This window comes from Thermobia domestica, chromosome 13 (genome assembly GCF_964235325.1).
Source record: "Thermobia domestica chromosome 13, izTheDome1.hap1.1, whole genome shotgun sequence".
NCBI classification, from domain to species: Eukaryota; Metazoa; Arthropoda; class Insecta; order Zygentoma; family Lepismatidae; genus Thermobia; species Thermobia domestica.
In genome coordinates, this window is record NC_137466.1 from 119,975,818 (window position 1) to 119,989,930 (window position 14,113).

The following is a 14,113-nucleotide window of genomic DNA, read 5'->3' on the forward strand; positions in this document are numbered from 1 at the left end:
TTTATTGTATACAAGAAGTTCCAAAGCTAAAATGATTGTTTTTCAGATAATTCTGCTATATGGCACTCAGTGTAAGGTTATGAAATTTTAAGGTATGTACTTTTACATAATTGGAACTGGCGAATTAGAATGAAGTCCAAGGCACACATACATAAGCTGTATCTTCGCTCCCAATCACAATGAAATTGCGTTTTCTTCTGTCTTCGTTCGATCTTATATTAAGATTTAAATTGGTCTGTAAGCTTCGTTTCCCATCTTAATTTTCTCTTTGATTTCAATGTTTTGATATACTCTAATTGACAGCAGTTCCATCGCAAGGGATTGATGAAATTCTCAGACTTAATGATTTAGTTCCATGATTTGCAAATCTACTACAAATCTACTATTAGTTCCATAATTTACTAAAAAGTTAATCATTTGTGTTTTATTTCATTTTAGTTCATATTTCTCAAATACTTTATAATGGCCCATGGTAATATGTTTATACCATCTTCTAACATACATCTTTTATCACCTACAGAACTTAGTACTAGTTCGTTAACATTAACCCTATATACTTTATACTTATAACTTATAATTAAACACATTTTCTTATAATATTCCCTTTTATTAAACAAACAACTTTTATAATTATCAAATGTTAAATCTTTATTCATAACATTGTTCTTAATTGCTTTTGTTTTTCTGCTTTTAATTACGTCAAGTAGTGCTATAATGATGACATTCTTATAGGCGCATATTTGTTTATTGCTAACTTAAAAATATGTATTCATAAGAACCCATCCAGGTACTCTAGCTTTTAACTCATCTATTTTAGTTCTTAGTTTATGTTTCCTATTATTTATAAATCCATTTAAGTTTTCTTGATTCAAGTATTTCTGCATTATATGTAGTGAAGTAGAAATTGTAAACTTTTCAATTTTTCTAATGTTTACAACTGAATGATATATTTACTTTTTGACCATTATGTTTGTTTAGACTTATCTGTGTTCTGTTCATAGTTGCTTTGTATGTTTCACTTACAAAATCTTGTAGAGGGTCAGATACAACATCTTTAAGTCTTAATACGCGTATTTTTTTTATGTAAATCTCCATGTTTCTATTCTTGATTTAAATGAGTTGTCGTGAAATTGTATATTTATTCATAATGTTACAGTTTTCACTTTATGTTTTTCAAAAACGTCTTCTTTAAATGAGAATAAGTTTTTCATATGTTTGCTTAATGTTAATCTGTTCTGTTCATCTCCTTTACATATATTTTTAAAATTCAAATACAGTATGTTTACTTAAAACTCATTACCCTTTGTTTTTTACCTTGATCATTTGATTTGATTTCTTTTTTCATGTGTTCATTCTTAACACTACTACTGATAAAATCCTGTTATTAATTATAGAGAAAATTTTCATTTCAGTGTTTCATTTCAGTTTTCTAATATTACAGTTAATATTCGTATGACTCTCTAAATCGTTATGTTTATTAATGCGTTATATTAACAATAAGACTTTAGTGGGAACGTCCCATTCAAGGCAATAATAATTCAATGTAAATCTGATACATTTTCAAACATATATGCATTTAAGAACCTACCTCATCATGAGCGTCGTTCTCATTGACGGGTTTATTTTTCATTTTTATTATCTCAATTTGATTCTGGTGTATACCTTTCTTTTACAATCATTTCTTGTAATTCTAATAGTGTTTCTTTTTCTTTTAAGAATGCGTGTTTTTCTAGTAATGCTGTTAACAGTTTAATGTCATTATGAATTAGTTTAAATCGATCATTTATTAAATCACAATATCATTCCATATTTATTATGTAGAAAATCTTCGTTCACAATTTCAACTTTATAAATAAATCTTCGTTGAAAATTTCAATTTCATAGAATAATCTATAAAACTGAATATCACTCTACGCACATAAAAAAACAAATTACTAGCTTTCTTATATCTTCTCTTTTCATATGTCGACCGATATGACGCTTCTGCAAACACTTTAATATCCAAGATGTTATTACTAATTTCAAGTTTATTTTTACTTTCCTTATTACCTGCATCATTAGACAGATTTATATTAATTTTTATTACTTTCTATATATCGGACTATTACTACTTTTCCTTAACCATCTAACCAAACATCACTTACAAAATGCATGATCACATATTGCTTTTACTTTTTGTTCTTTCGATTCATATTAAATAGAATGTTTCGAATTATTTTGTGGTGCTTCTTCGTAAGGTACTTTTCTTAGTTTACATTTAATTTCTAAAGACAAATTTTGTTTCTTAAATATATCTTACCAATATATTTTATCACGAAACTCAAAAGTAAATTCCTCTGAAAGTTTCTCCTTCCAAAATACAAATAAAGTAATTCACTTCATCTTTGAATTCCCTTATAAAATTTTGTGAAAGTTTTTGACCATATGAAATTTCTGTCTATTTAACTTTGCCTTCTAATTCCCTTATTAAGTGTTCTGATAAAGTTTGGTTTATTGAAATTTCTGTCAATTCCACTTTGTTTCCAAATTGCATAATAAAGCTTTCTGATAGTTGATCATAAGCAGATATATTCATGTAATTTATTTTCATAGTCTAGAAAATATTCATTAAACAATCAGTTAATTTTTTATCATCAAAATTTCTTATCAACTCAAGTACTGGTAAACTTTTTAACATTTCTTCTTTCTCTTGATGTTTAAGATTGTTTATGTTTGTTATTAAATGTTCTCTTAACTCGCTGTCATATTTAAGTTTTTAGACCACATATAACTTGTTTTTTTCTAAGAGCATGATAATAGAATCATTTTTAGGATTTAATACGTATAATCCTTTACATGTTTTTATCTGTGAACTTATTTCGAGTTCATGATGTTTAACTAGTTTAATTAGTTATACTTTTCTTAGTCGATAATATCCTTTGATTTTCTTTCCTTTCCATAGCGTTTTTAATTCGACTATTCCATATCTGTCCATATTCTTGTTTTTATCTTGAAAGCTTTTCTATTTGATTTCCTTCACATTTTCTTTCTTAAGACTCACTAATATAATTATCTCTTGTTTTTCTCTTGAGTATTTACTTTTTATTTCACTTTTCCGTATTTTTTTTCTTAACATTTACTAATATAACTCATATCTTGTTTTTATCTTAGGAGATTATTTCTGATTTCATCTTTTCACGATTTCATATTCTATTTTTAACACTACTCGAAGTACTTTTAATTCAAAAACGTACCTTTTTAAATATGTTTAATGTTTAACTACATAAAAGTTTAAACACATTAAATTACAACACATTACTTTTATTTATTCAACCAGTATGAGAATAATCAAACACTAACCATTTAACGCACATTTTACCACCTTTCTTTCTTTATGTTTTTTCTGCAAGATACTATTTTTATATTCAGTTTTAAATAATTATGGTTGATAAAAATATTTCTTTAACTTGGTTGTTTAAGTCTTTTAACCTATATGTCGGTAGATTGGAACGTGGGACCTCATTAATAACAAATACTTCCATTGCAAGTTGAGACTATATCCGTTTTCAAACATCTTTCGAAATGCTTATACCAACATAATATCCAATTTTTTATTTAGGCTTAATATTTTTATATATTTCTTATACACCTTTTCACATATCATTTACTCATTTTTTATTTAGTACTAAAGGTTTCGTACCAATTGTTCTTTGAAATTTATTATTAAAGTACTTAACCAATGTTGTTAATATCTTAAGTCATTTTTTTGACTAGTAAATTTCTTCCACATGTTTTATTTAATACTTTTGTTAATCGTACTACGGGAAAAGTTTTTTTCCAGTAAGTTGAATAATGATTGGTATAATTTAACCAATCCTTCATAACCTTTGTTACAAGTTCTCTTCCTTATCTGTTTGTAAATTTTTAGTTTTCTAATTTTTAACATATTTTTAATGTGTTTGCAACAACAACAACGGTCTCATCTTTAACTAGAGCAGCAAATGCGTATTTCGAAATCATATCAATGTTTATCATTTAACAATAACATTTATGTTAGTAAATATTTATAATCTTTAGAAATCCCTTTTAATTATCAACTGTCCATTTCAAGAAGATCTGCTTACCACAAATCGTATAATCCTTTTGTAATAATGGATTTAATTTACAAAGTTTTCTTTGATACTTTAAGTATTTCTTCAATCATTTGTTCTCTAATACTTTTACCTTCATCTTGTCAATCCTTTACAAATTGTGTTGTAATAATACCGCTTGTATCGCGTACACCTTTGTTTATATATCTTTCATTTTTCGTTTGTTTTATTCTAATGGTATCTTTCTTTGTATGCGATTGCTTCTTACACTTAACAGTACATAATTGCTATTTATTTAATATAGTGTTATAATAGTTCTCTTTATGTACGTAATAATAAATAATAGTCCTAATTTTTAAACGTAAATATATCGTTACTTTTAAAGACGAAAGGAAAATTTTCAACTGGAGTTTTGTTTTAAAATATGTTTAGAAAGTATTTATCAAGACTTAATTCCATATTGATTATTTTTCCATTACAGAGAAATTTATAAGCTTTATAAAATTAGTTATTCAGGAGGTTAGATCTTTAAAGTTTTTACTTCTCAGTCGACATAATAAGTTCATAGTTTCCTTCTGCATAATAAGATTAAAACTTTCTTCATCACTTCAAAGTCCTCTTTTGTATAACAAGCATCTTAATATCATCTTTCTTTATATATGTATCTTATGTTGACCTCAATACATCTTCAAATTTGTTTCTATCACTTTCCAAATGTTTATTAATATTACTATTTATTAATTAAATCTGTTCAAATGTTACTGCATCTTGTTGATGAATACCATTGGGTATATTAAGAATTATTTTGATAATAAAATGAACCCATTATTTGTTTGCTATGAAGATTTTACCTGGTTCGGATTTAAAGGGATAACGATTTAAAGAGTTTGCATGTGAGTGATGGTTAATGCTTCTGTGTTTATCAAACTCTTGGTTTTGGACAACCTCATCTAAATTCTTTAGTAGTTTTAAATGTTAAAGTTAGTATTTGGAACATTATTTTTCCTATCTATTCAGAAGAAAATTAATACAAGATTCCACTATTTGTATACTTATTTATAATTATCATGTAGTTATCGCGTAAAATGTAAGTGATTTTATGGTTATAAAATCCATAAAAGCTGAAATAATTAATTTCTAAATTTTATCCTTAACAATACACAGACATCAATGCATCGAAAATAGAATTTTAAATTCTCTATTGTAGAATTTTGATTTTCCAAATTAGTTAATAAATAGCCAGTACCGTATGTTTTTTTTGTAATTTTATCCTTAGACTTATTCACCCAGCAACACACTCAGTAAATTGTGTTTTAATTTTCAATTGATTGTCGTTTGAATTTTTAGAATCCATTATCGGCCAAATAGCAAATAAACCTCTGGATTTTTACGTGATTTTTTTTTGTTTTCGGAAAATACTATTGTCTAGAAAGGTCTTAGTGTTTTGTCACGATCTGCTTTTTGTCAAAAGCAAATCGTATCATTTGGAAATCAATGTTAAATATGTTTATGTTTATTGTTAGGTATAAAAGTTCGTTTACCTTTGCGCGTTTAATGTTAGCCTGTATTTAATATAAGTGTTTATTTGTTATATGGATAATGTTGATCTGCACTTAATATGTTATTTATTTGTTGTATGTGTAATGTTGACCTGTGCCAAGTAAAAGTTGTTTACTTGTGTGCCATTAACGTCGACCTGCGCTAAATCACTACAGAATTAGGTAATATATAAACCTAACTAAGAGATTGTACGAGTACTATATATATATGACTTGATCGTGCTGGATGATGTGTTGTACGTAAGCGGACATTATCCATAGATAATATAGAAATATATTTATCAGTTGCATGTTACTCGAGTAAAAAAATAAAAATTATATAGGATTCGATTTCGAAAAATAATTTTTAATATAGTCTATAGCTTCAATTCAACGAATTTATTTAAACTCCATGAGATTTCGTATTATCATAATTATACTGTTTGTGTCAATAGATGGCGTAAGCGCAGTAAAAAGAAAAAGATAGTGAAATAAAAACATAACAGGTTCATCGTATAGTCTGGGCCCGACGATTGATATCAAATGTAAAAATTTGGACTATAAAACCTGTTTAAAAAGGAAGTTTGGACATCGACCAATGTTTGGATATATTTAAGGGCCAGGCGGGCTTAGAAAGTAACGTAATTAAAATTGTGAAAAATTCCATTAGCCAAAAGTAATGAACATATACCTTACCAAGAAACCTAGCCTCTCTTGTGTCTGTTATTGTGTCAGCGAGGACCAGGTATTGCAAAACGTACCTGTGAGCATAACACAAATACTGCACTTAGGGGATTGACGAAAGTTCTCGCTTTCGAAGGGTTACTTGATTTTTGAACTTCATCTAATCATCTTTTCATCTCTGTTTGGGCTTCGGCCCTAGTACTCTTCAACATTATGGCGGACTCAGGCAATGCTCTCGGACAATCGAATCTGGTTCAGACATCTCCGTTAAATATTGGCCCACATGGTCGGCAAAAAACGCAACCGCGAATTGTTACTGGTACTACACGTCTAGTAAAATCTACCACAGCTGTTCTTACAAGTTATGCATCATGTGTAACTAATGGACAACGCATTCGTTCGCGATCTCTTTCCGATGGTGAGCAAACATTAGACCCAAAGAAACAACGACTTACACCCATCGCAGATCCTATTGCTGCTAATAGTGTCAGTACTAATATGGATTGGGCGTCCACTTCTTCTGAACATCAATCAATGCCACACCAAGAAACAATTTATAACTTCTTGTTAACCGATTATGATACAAAATACGACTCAGTACGTGCTGTATTTCAACAACTAGTAAAGTACGTTCCTCGTCCAGAAATACGAGAAATCATTAAGACACGTCGAGGCATCATTCTCAAATCGACCAATCCAAACTTCGCCACACACTCCGGAACAAAGCCACTTACGAAATTTTTGGATTGAAAGCAAAAATAGCAACTTTAAGTTCCAGCGGACGGAAAACACCACCTCCACCACGGCGTCCTCCAATGTTATCTGTTGTCATTCGTGGCGTAGAACCCGACTTCACCGATGAAGAAATTTACTCAGAATTGCATCAAGAAGGACTACCTGTCAAACGTTGTATACGTATTAAGAACAACCAGGGTCCAACATACTTAGTCCGTGTTCTTACTGATCAACAACAGTTGATCGACCAACTTCTTCTCAACGGTGCATATCTATACCGGCGTCGTTACAAGGTTGAACCATCTCGCACACCAGCACCTTTACCTGTTAGATGCGAGAAATGTCAACAATACAATTCTCATCCGACATCTGAGTGTCCAAATACCATCAAATGTGGCTACTGTTCACTTGAACATTCTACAAAAACTTGTCCAAATCTTAAGGAACCACCACATTGTGACCGATGTTCTGAAAGACATCCTACTTATAGTTACAAGTGTAAAGCTAAGCCTAAACCCGACCCCGCTAAGCCAGAGCTTGTTGTACCGATACGTTCCGTTGACACACCAACCCCGCCAGCAAATTCTTTACGCCATCCAATAACCGTTGAAGACTTATTACGCTTCCTTACTATTTCTTTACAAAATATTCATCCTTTTGATCGCAACCACATCCTGCACCAGATCATATACGCAGCCAAATTACTGTTTAACTTACAACTTCATGCTACCTATTCTGGACCTACAGTTCACTTTCAAATTCAACCAATAGAAGTCTACGTTTAACATGGGTACTGCTACCAACACTTATATGCTACATATAATTATGGCTTATAGCTTACTTTTTCTTAACATTCGATCAGTCTTAACACACCACGTGCTCTTTACGCAGCTTCTTCAAGAAGAACAAATTGCAACCTTTGCACTTAACGAAACGTACCTCGCACCACATCTCAACTGTTACTTTCCGAAATATCACTTACTCCGACATGATGCTCCATCTGGTCCACGAGTCTATGGAGGAACAGCTATAGGTGTTAGCCAACGCCTTCCTTATCGGGAAGTCACGGTTCCATTAACGCTCACACTGCACCTACCTGAGCATAATGTCACGACTATTTATTTTCGAGGCCGCACTGTCACCTTTGTTACCATATATTTTCGTCCAGGTAAAGCACTCAACTACGACTTCTTTCGATATATCGATTCTATCTTTAGGCACTATCTTATCATGGCAGATCTAAACTTTCATAGCCGATCACAGCGTGACAAAAATAACTTTCTCGACTTTCTGCAAACTGAAACAGTTGCTGAGTTCCATGTTCTACCGAAGCCTACACGCCCCGTCAGCAATACTACTCCTGATGTTGTCATCACATCAACATCTCTCTCACAGAGTATTCATATCGATGTGCTTGATTCAATTGGTAGTGATCATGTGCCTATCAAACTTACACTTCACTGCTCTCCTCGCTCTCAATCTCAACTACCTCCTCAGAAGGTATTCTGCTACAAACGCGCTAATTGGGAACAATATCGCTCCGATCTGGACACTGCTGTCAACAAATTGCTCATGCCTACAACACAATACGATCTTGATCACACAATTGTTAATCTTACCGAATCTATTCAAGAAGCAGCACAACGTTCTATTCCTACAACAGAAATACAATTGCATAAACCAAAATTGCCTCCTCATTATTTACCTTTCATATTCGCTTCTCGTAGAGTACATCGCGAGTATCTCACTACAGGAAATCTTGAAGCGCTTCGGCTTCATCGCCAATATCTTCGGATTACACATAACTATATTGTTGCATATAAGAAGCGCCATTGGATTCAAACTTGTAACACACTTGCAAGTGAATCACACCCTAGTAAATATTGGCGCAAATTCCATCAACTCACAGGGACAGTTTCCCGCACACCATACCCCATTGTTCAAAATAATCAGGCAATCACCACTGATATGGATAAAGCTAATACGTTTGCTTCATTCTTTCAAGATATTTTTACACCTCTCCCAGGTTGGCATACACCGCAACGCCTACAAAAGTCAATAAACCGACTTACAGATCCATCTTCTGCTTTTCTGCGCCCATCTATCAACCACTCTTTGGAACCCAATAATCCACTTACCACTCCGATTCAACCAGACGATATTCGCCAAACATTATTCCGTAAACGCAACAACGCCCCAGGATTTGATTCTGTTACGTATGTTCTCATCAGGCAAGCTTCACCTTCTTTTCTTCTGTTTCTCAGCACCATATATACCTTCATCCTCCGAACTGGATTTTTTCCAATCGACTGGAAATACTCAAAAGTACTTCTGTTTCCGAAACCTAAGAAACCTCCGTCAGACGTCCAGTCTTATCGCCCTATACACCTCACCAGTTGCCTCTGTAAAATTTTGGAACGAATTCTAGTCCGCCGCATGCACGCTCACCTTGCAACTCATAACCTACTTCCTATTCACCAAGCCGGTTTTCGACCTCATTTTAGTACCCTGGATCAACTATTAAGACTATCCACGGCTATTTATAATCAATACAACACAGGTTTTCCTTCTTGTCTGGTAGCCTTTGATCTAGAGAAAGCTTTCGACAAAGTTTGGCATCCTGGTTTACTTTACAAACTCCATAACTATCTACTACCATCTTCATATATCAGGTTCATACATTCCTTCTTATTAGGGAGGCTAGCATATATCTCTATTAACGGAACACTTTCTCATCCGATTTTCCTACAATCTGGCGTTCCTCAAGGTTCGTCACTGTCTCCTATCTTATACTTACTGTATGTTGCCGACCTTGTTGTCCCACAGAACATAAGCATATTCCAGTTTGCTGATGACACCGCCTTTTTCACGACGGCCCGCACAATGCAATCAATCAGTAAAAACATGCAAACGGCAATTGACGCATTCGTTCAGTGGTGTAATATATGGCGATTAAGTATTAATTCTACGAAAACTCAGGCTATTGGTTTCCTGCCACGTAGACGCCGTTACCGAATATACCGAAATCCAAGTCGATTAAACATTCAAGTAGATCATACACCTGTCGTGGCGTCAAATACACTGACTTATCTTGGTGTCATATTTGACTCCAAACTTACCTGGAATCCACACCTCACCAAGATCGTACGCCAAGCACAAAATCGGCTCAACCTACTCAAGCGCTTAGTCGGTACAACCTGGGGGCTAAAACCATTAACAGTACTTAATACCTACAAAGCCTTTATGCGCAGTACATTAACATATGGACACACTGCCTGGACATCCGCACCGCCAAAATTCTATCAGAAATTGGCTATCCTAGAGCGTCATGCTCTACGTCTAGCACATCGAATCAGCTTACCGCATCCGACACGGTTACTTTACGAGCTGATTGATTTTCCACCTTTATTGCATCATCTCGAACAGCTTCGTACTCGGTACGTTTGCATGCGAATTGACCAGCAGCATCCCATGTTACTTGATATCCTACGGTACGATCGGGATCACGACGCACCTTCAACTTACGTCGATACTCCTCTCCAGCACTTCATGACCTTCTATCATTTACAACTAGATGATGCTGTAGTGGATCCCGAAATCTTTCACATCTATGAACCACGTGAACTTTCATCATTCATCTACCCATCATATGCACCGTAACTACCTATTAACATGGGCTTCCTCTGTCTTCATCAGTTCCTGAATCGCCCCAGGAACAGAAGATAACTTGCATTCGTCAGTACTAACAAAACCCTGTGATGTGGCGTCCAGAGCACTCCATTCCATCTTCATCTACTTCTCTGCCCACTGCACCCTGCACTACAATTATTCAGTTTCGCATTCACCATCATTCATCACGGCATGCTAATACTGTATTTTTTTTTAATATTATTGTGGCACCCTTGGCCTCCCATCATATTATATTTGATCCTCATTATATGTTATTTTTCACCTTTCAATAACCTCTCTGTGTGTATGTGTACTCAATAAATGAATAAATATCACAATATGTACACCTCTTAGACCATCCACATTAAAGTGCAATCAACTCTTCTATATATACAGCACTTACCCGAAGAAAGGGCAAAACCCTTTAAACGGGACGACGGACAAAAAAAAGTAATGAAGATCGCCATCTTGCTAATAGTTTTAAAGAGGGGGCTGTTATCTTAAACTTTTAATTTCGTAAAAGGTGAACTGGAACTTCTTTACAAGAATTTATTCATCGGATGTTGTCTTCTACAAGTTTGATGGGAATATGTGTTATTACTATGACTAATTAAGGTAAATTCGTGGTTGCACGCATCTGATCAGATTATAAGGGGACATGTTAAACATTTGATTCTTAAGTGATGCGTCTTGGCTTCTTATCACTAAATTATAACAAGATGTTGCAGTATATTATCTAGTGAAACCAAGTCATATAATCAAACGGGAAAAGTAACAAAAATGGCAAGCAAGCTGTTACATAAAGAACTTATTGCAACAGAATAACGATATTTACCGAGTTATGTTAGGTCGACTGATAGTTGACATTTGCAGCTCGTTTTCGTTGGAGTAGCTTCTCAACTGAAGTGTTGGCAATTCATTATTAATCACTATGAAATCGAGTTTCAACATTAAACTAATAGAATACCACATCTTCTTATTTGATCTTTAATGATATGTATATTAGGGTGATTTATGCAATCTATGCAGTGGTTATCCAACCTGGAGCTAATTATTAAGGGATGATAAGATTTAATGTTAGTATCTATTAGTGCTGTTGAATTTTTGTGACATTTGCGGTTTTCGGTTTTTGAGAAAACCGGTTTTCTGAAAACCGAAACCGCAAAAGCGGTTTTCAAAACCGAAACCGCAAATGCGGTTTTCAAAACCGAAACCGCAAAAGCGGTTTTCAAAACCGAAACCGTAAATGCGGTTTTTAAAACCGAAACCGCAAATGCGGTTTTCAAAACCGAAACCGGAAATGCGGTTTTCAAAACGGAAACCAATGTTTTTAATTACACCTTTTAACAATTGTGAAAGCATCTATCGATCGAGACATCTATTGATTTATGTCTGTGTTTCAACATTTTTTATTTGCTCCCGTTTCCTCCCACTTTCTTACGGTTTAGAACTCCGTAAGTACTGATGTGAACTTGTGTGTTACAAATACTGACCTGGGATCATTTGCACTTTTTTTTTTAGTTACTTCTTTGATGACACTTCCAAGGTATTTTTCGGTTGCAGGGAAGCAAACTGGACCCCACCTGATTTTTATATATTTTGTAAAGTAGAGCACGAGGAACACGAATCTTAAGGAATTTTGACATTCCGACTTCCCGAACTCGAGATACTAGAACTTATACAGTAGTTTTACATAGTATGTATAAAATTAACGAAGAAAGTTCTGTCGCTTTTTGACCTATCACCTTAGAACATCGATATGTCACCTAAGACCAGGGGTGTAGCCAGCAGGTTTCTGTAGGAGGGGCCCGTCGTTTTTGAAGGGGAACAGCTACAATCTTTTAAAAAATGTGTTACAACTAGTGTTTTTGAAGCCTGAAAAAAACTGGAAAATTTTGGTTTCCTTCCGGAAAACTAAAAACACTGTTTTAGCTTATTATTATTATTATTATTATTATTATTATTATTATTATTATTATTATTATTATTATTATTATTATTATTATTATTAATAATAATAATAATAATAATGGTAATAGTAATTTCATAAATTATATTACAGATAGTTTGTATTATGTTTAACCAAGAACTACTGCCCCCGACCAAACATTATACCTTTGTGCATAACTATTTCAATACACAGAACCGATCTATATAGGTAAACAAGAAAGTTCTATCGCTTTCTCACCCACCACCTCCGGACATTCATATGTCACCTAACACGTATCTGGAAGATCAAGAATAGATCGACAACCTTCTGCAAACGTTCTGGAGGGCCATTTATCCCATCGCGGTACAGGTTGGTGTTCCGTGAAGTGAAGAAGTTATCAAGTGCATTTTGCACCTCTACTTGGGATTTGAGCTGGCATCCTTTAAAGTGATTGTCCAAGGAAGGGAACAGATGATAATCGGACGGTGCAATGTCCAGGGAGTATGGCGGATGCAATAGTGTTTCCTATCCAAGGCGTAAAATGGTGTCCCGGGTCATCCTAGCCACGAGGGGCTTAGCGTTGTCCTGTTACATAAGGACCCCTTTTGGGATTCAGAAGTGCTGGCTCCAGAGTTTTGAGTTTCTCTTGAACACGGCTCAACTGCTGACAGTACACAGTTGGATTGATGCGATGACCAGCTGGTAGCAGTTCCCGATGCACGATGCCACGAGCAGTTCATCAACACACAGGAGGACTTTCTTCTGGTGTAGTACTGGTTTCGGCTGTCTTGGAACCGTTTATGGGATGCTAACCAATTATGACGGCGCCGTGGAACTTCGTACAGGACCCATTTCTCATCACATGACAACACCTTGTCCAGAAATGGCTCCTTCCTCAGACGAGACAGCAAAGAAACACAGGTGTCTGCTTGCGTTGCCTTTTGACCCGGAATCAAGTTATGTGAGACCCATCGACCCAACTTCTAGTGTTTCCTCAGTTGATGAAGGTGCTGCTGAATGGTTTCGCCACTCACACTGAATTGTCCCCATGCCGTAAGCGTCGGTGGACCACAAATGGGCAATTAGCGACATCACGCCAAACATTGGCGGCGCCGCAGCGACGATCCCCGGTGGCCCCTCTATCGTTTTGAAAATTATGTCACCAGCGGCAGAGATGCCACAAAACGCCAATGAACTACAAAATTAACTAACTAACTAACTAACTCTATGGCCTATGGAACCCGGAGGTTCAGTGCCGCGTTCACAAAAGCTCTCCACTGACTTCTATCCTTAGCTAATTGCATCCAGTTTCTACTTTGTATTCCTATCTCTGCGAGATCCATCTTAATATTGTCCTCCCGTCTGCGCCTAGGTCTTCCTAATGGTCGTTTTCCTATGGGTCTACCAGTCAAGACTTTGAAAGCGTTTCTACTTTCTTCCATTCTAGCTATATGACCTGCCCACCTAAGCCTCCTAGACTTGACGAC

At 34.6% G+C, this 14,113-nt stretch overlaps 1 protein-coding gene across 1 annotated transcript in view; it reads left to right on the plus strand.

Moving 5' to 3' along the window:
* Positions 1–14,113, plus strand: part of LOC145668453 (BTB/POZ domain-containing protein 2-like) — a 103,867-nt gene that overhangs the window by 50,370 nt on the left and 39,384 nt on the right. The window lies entirely within an intron of this gene.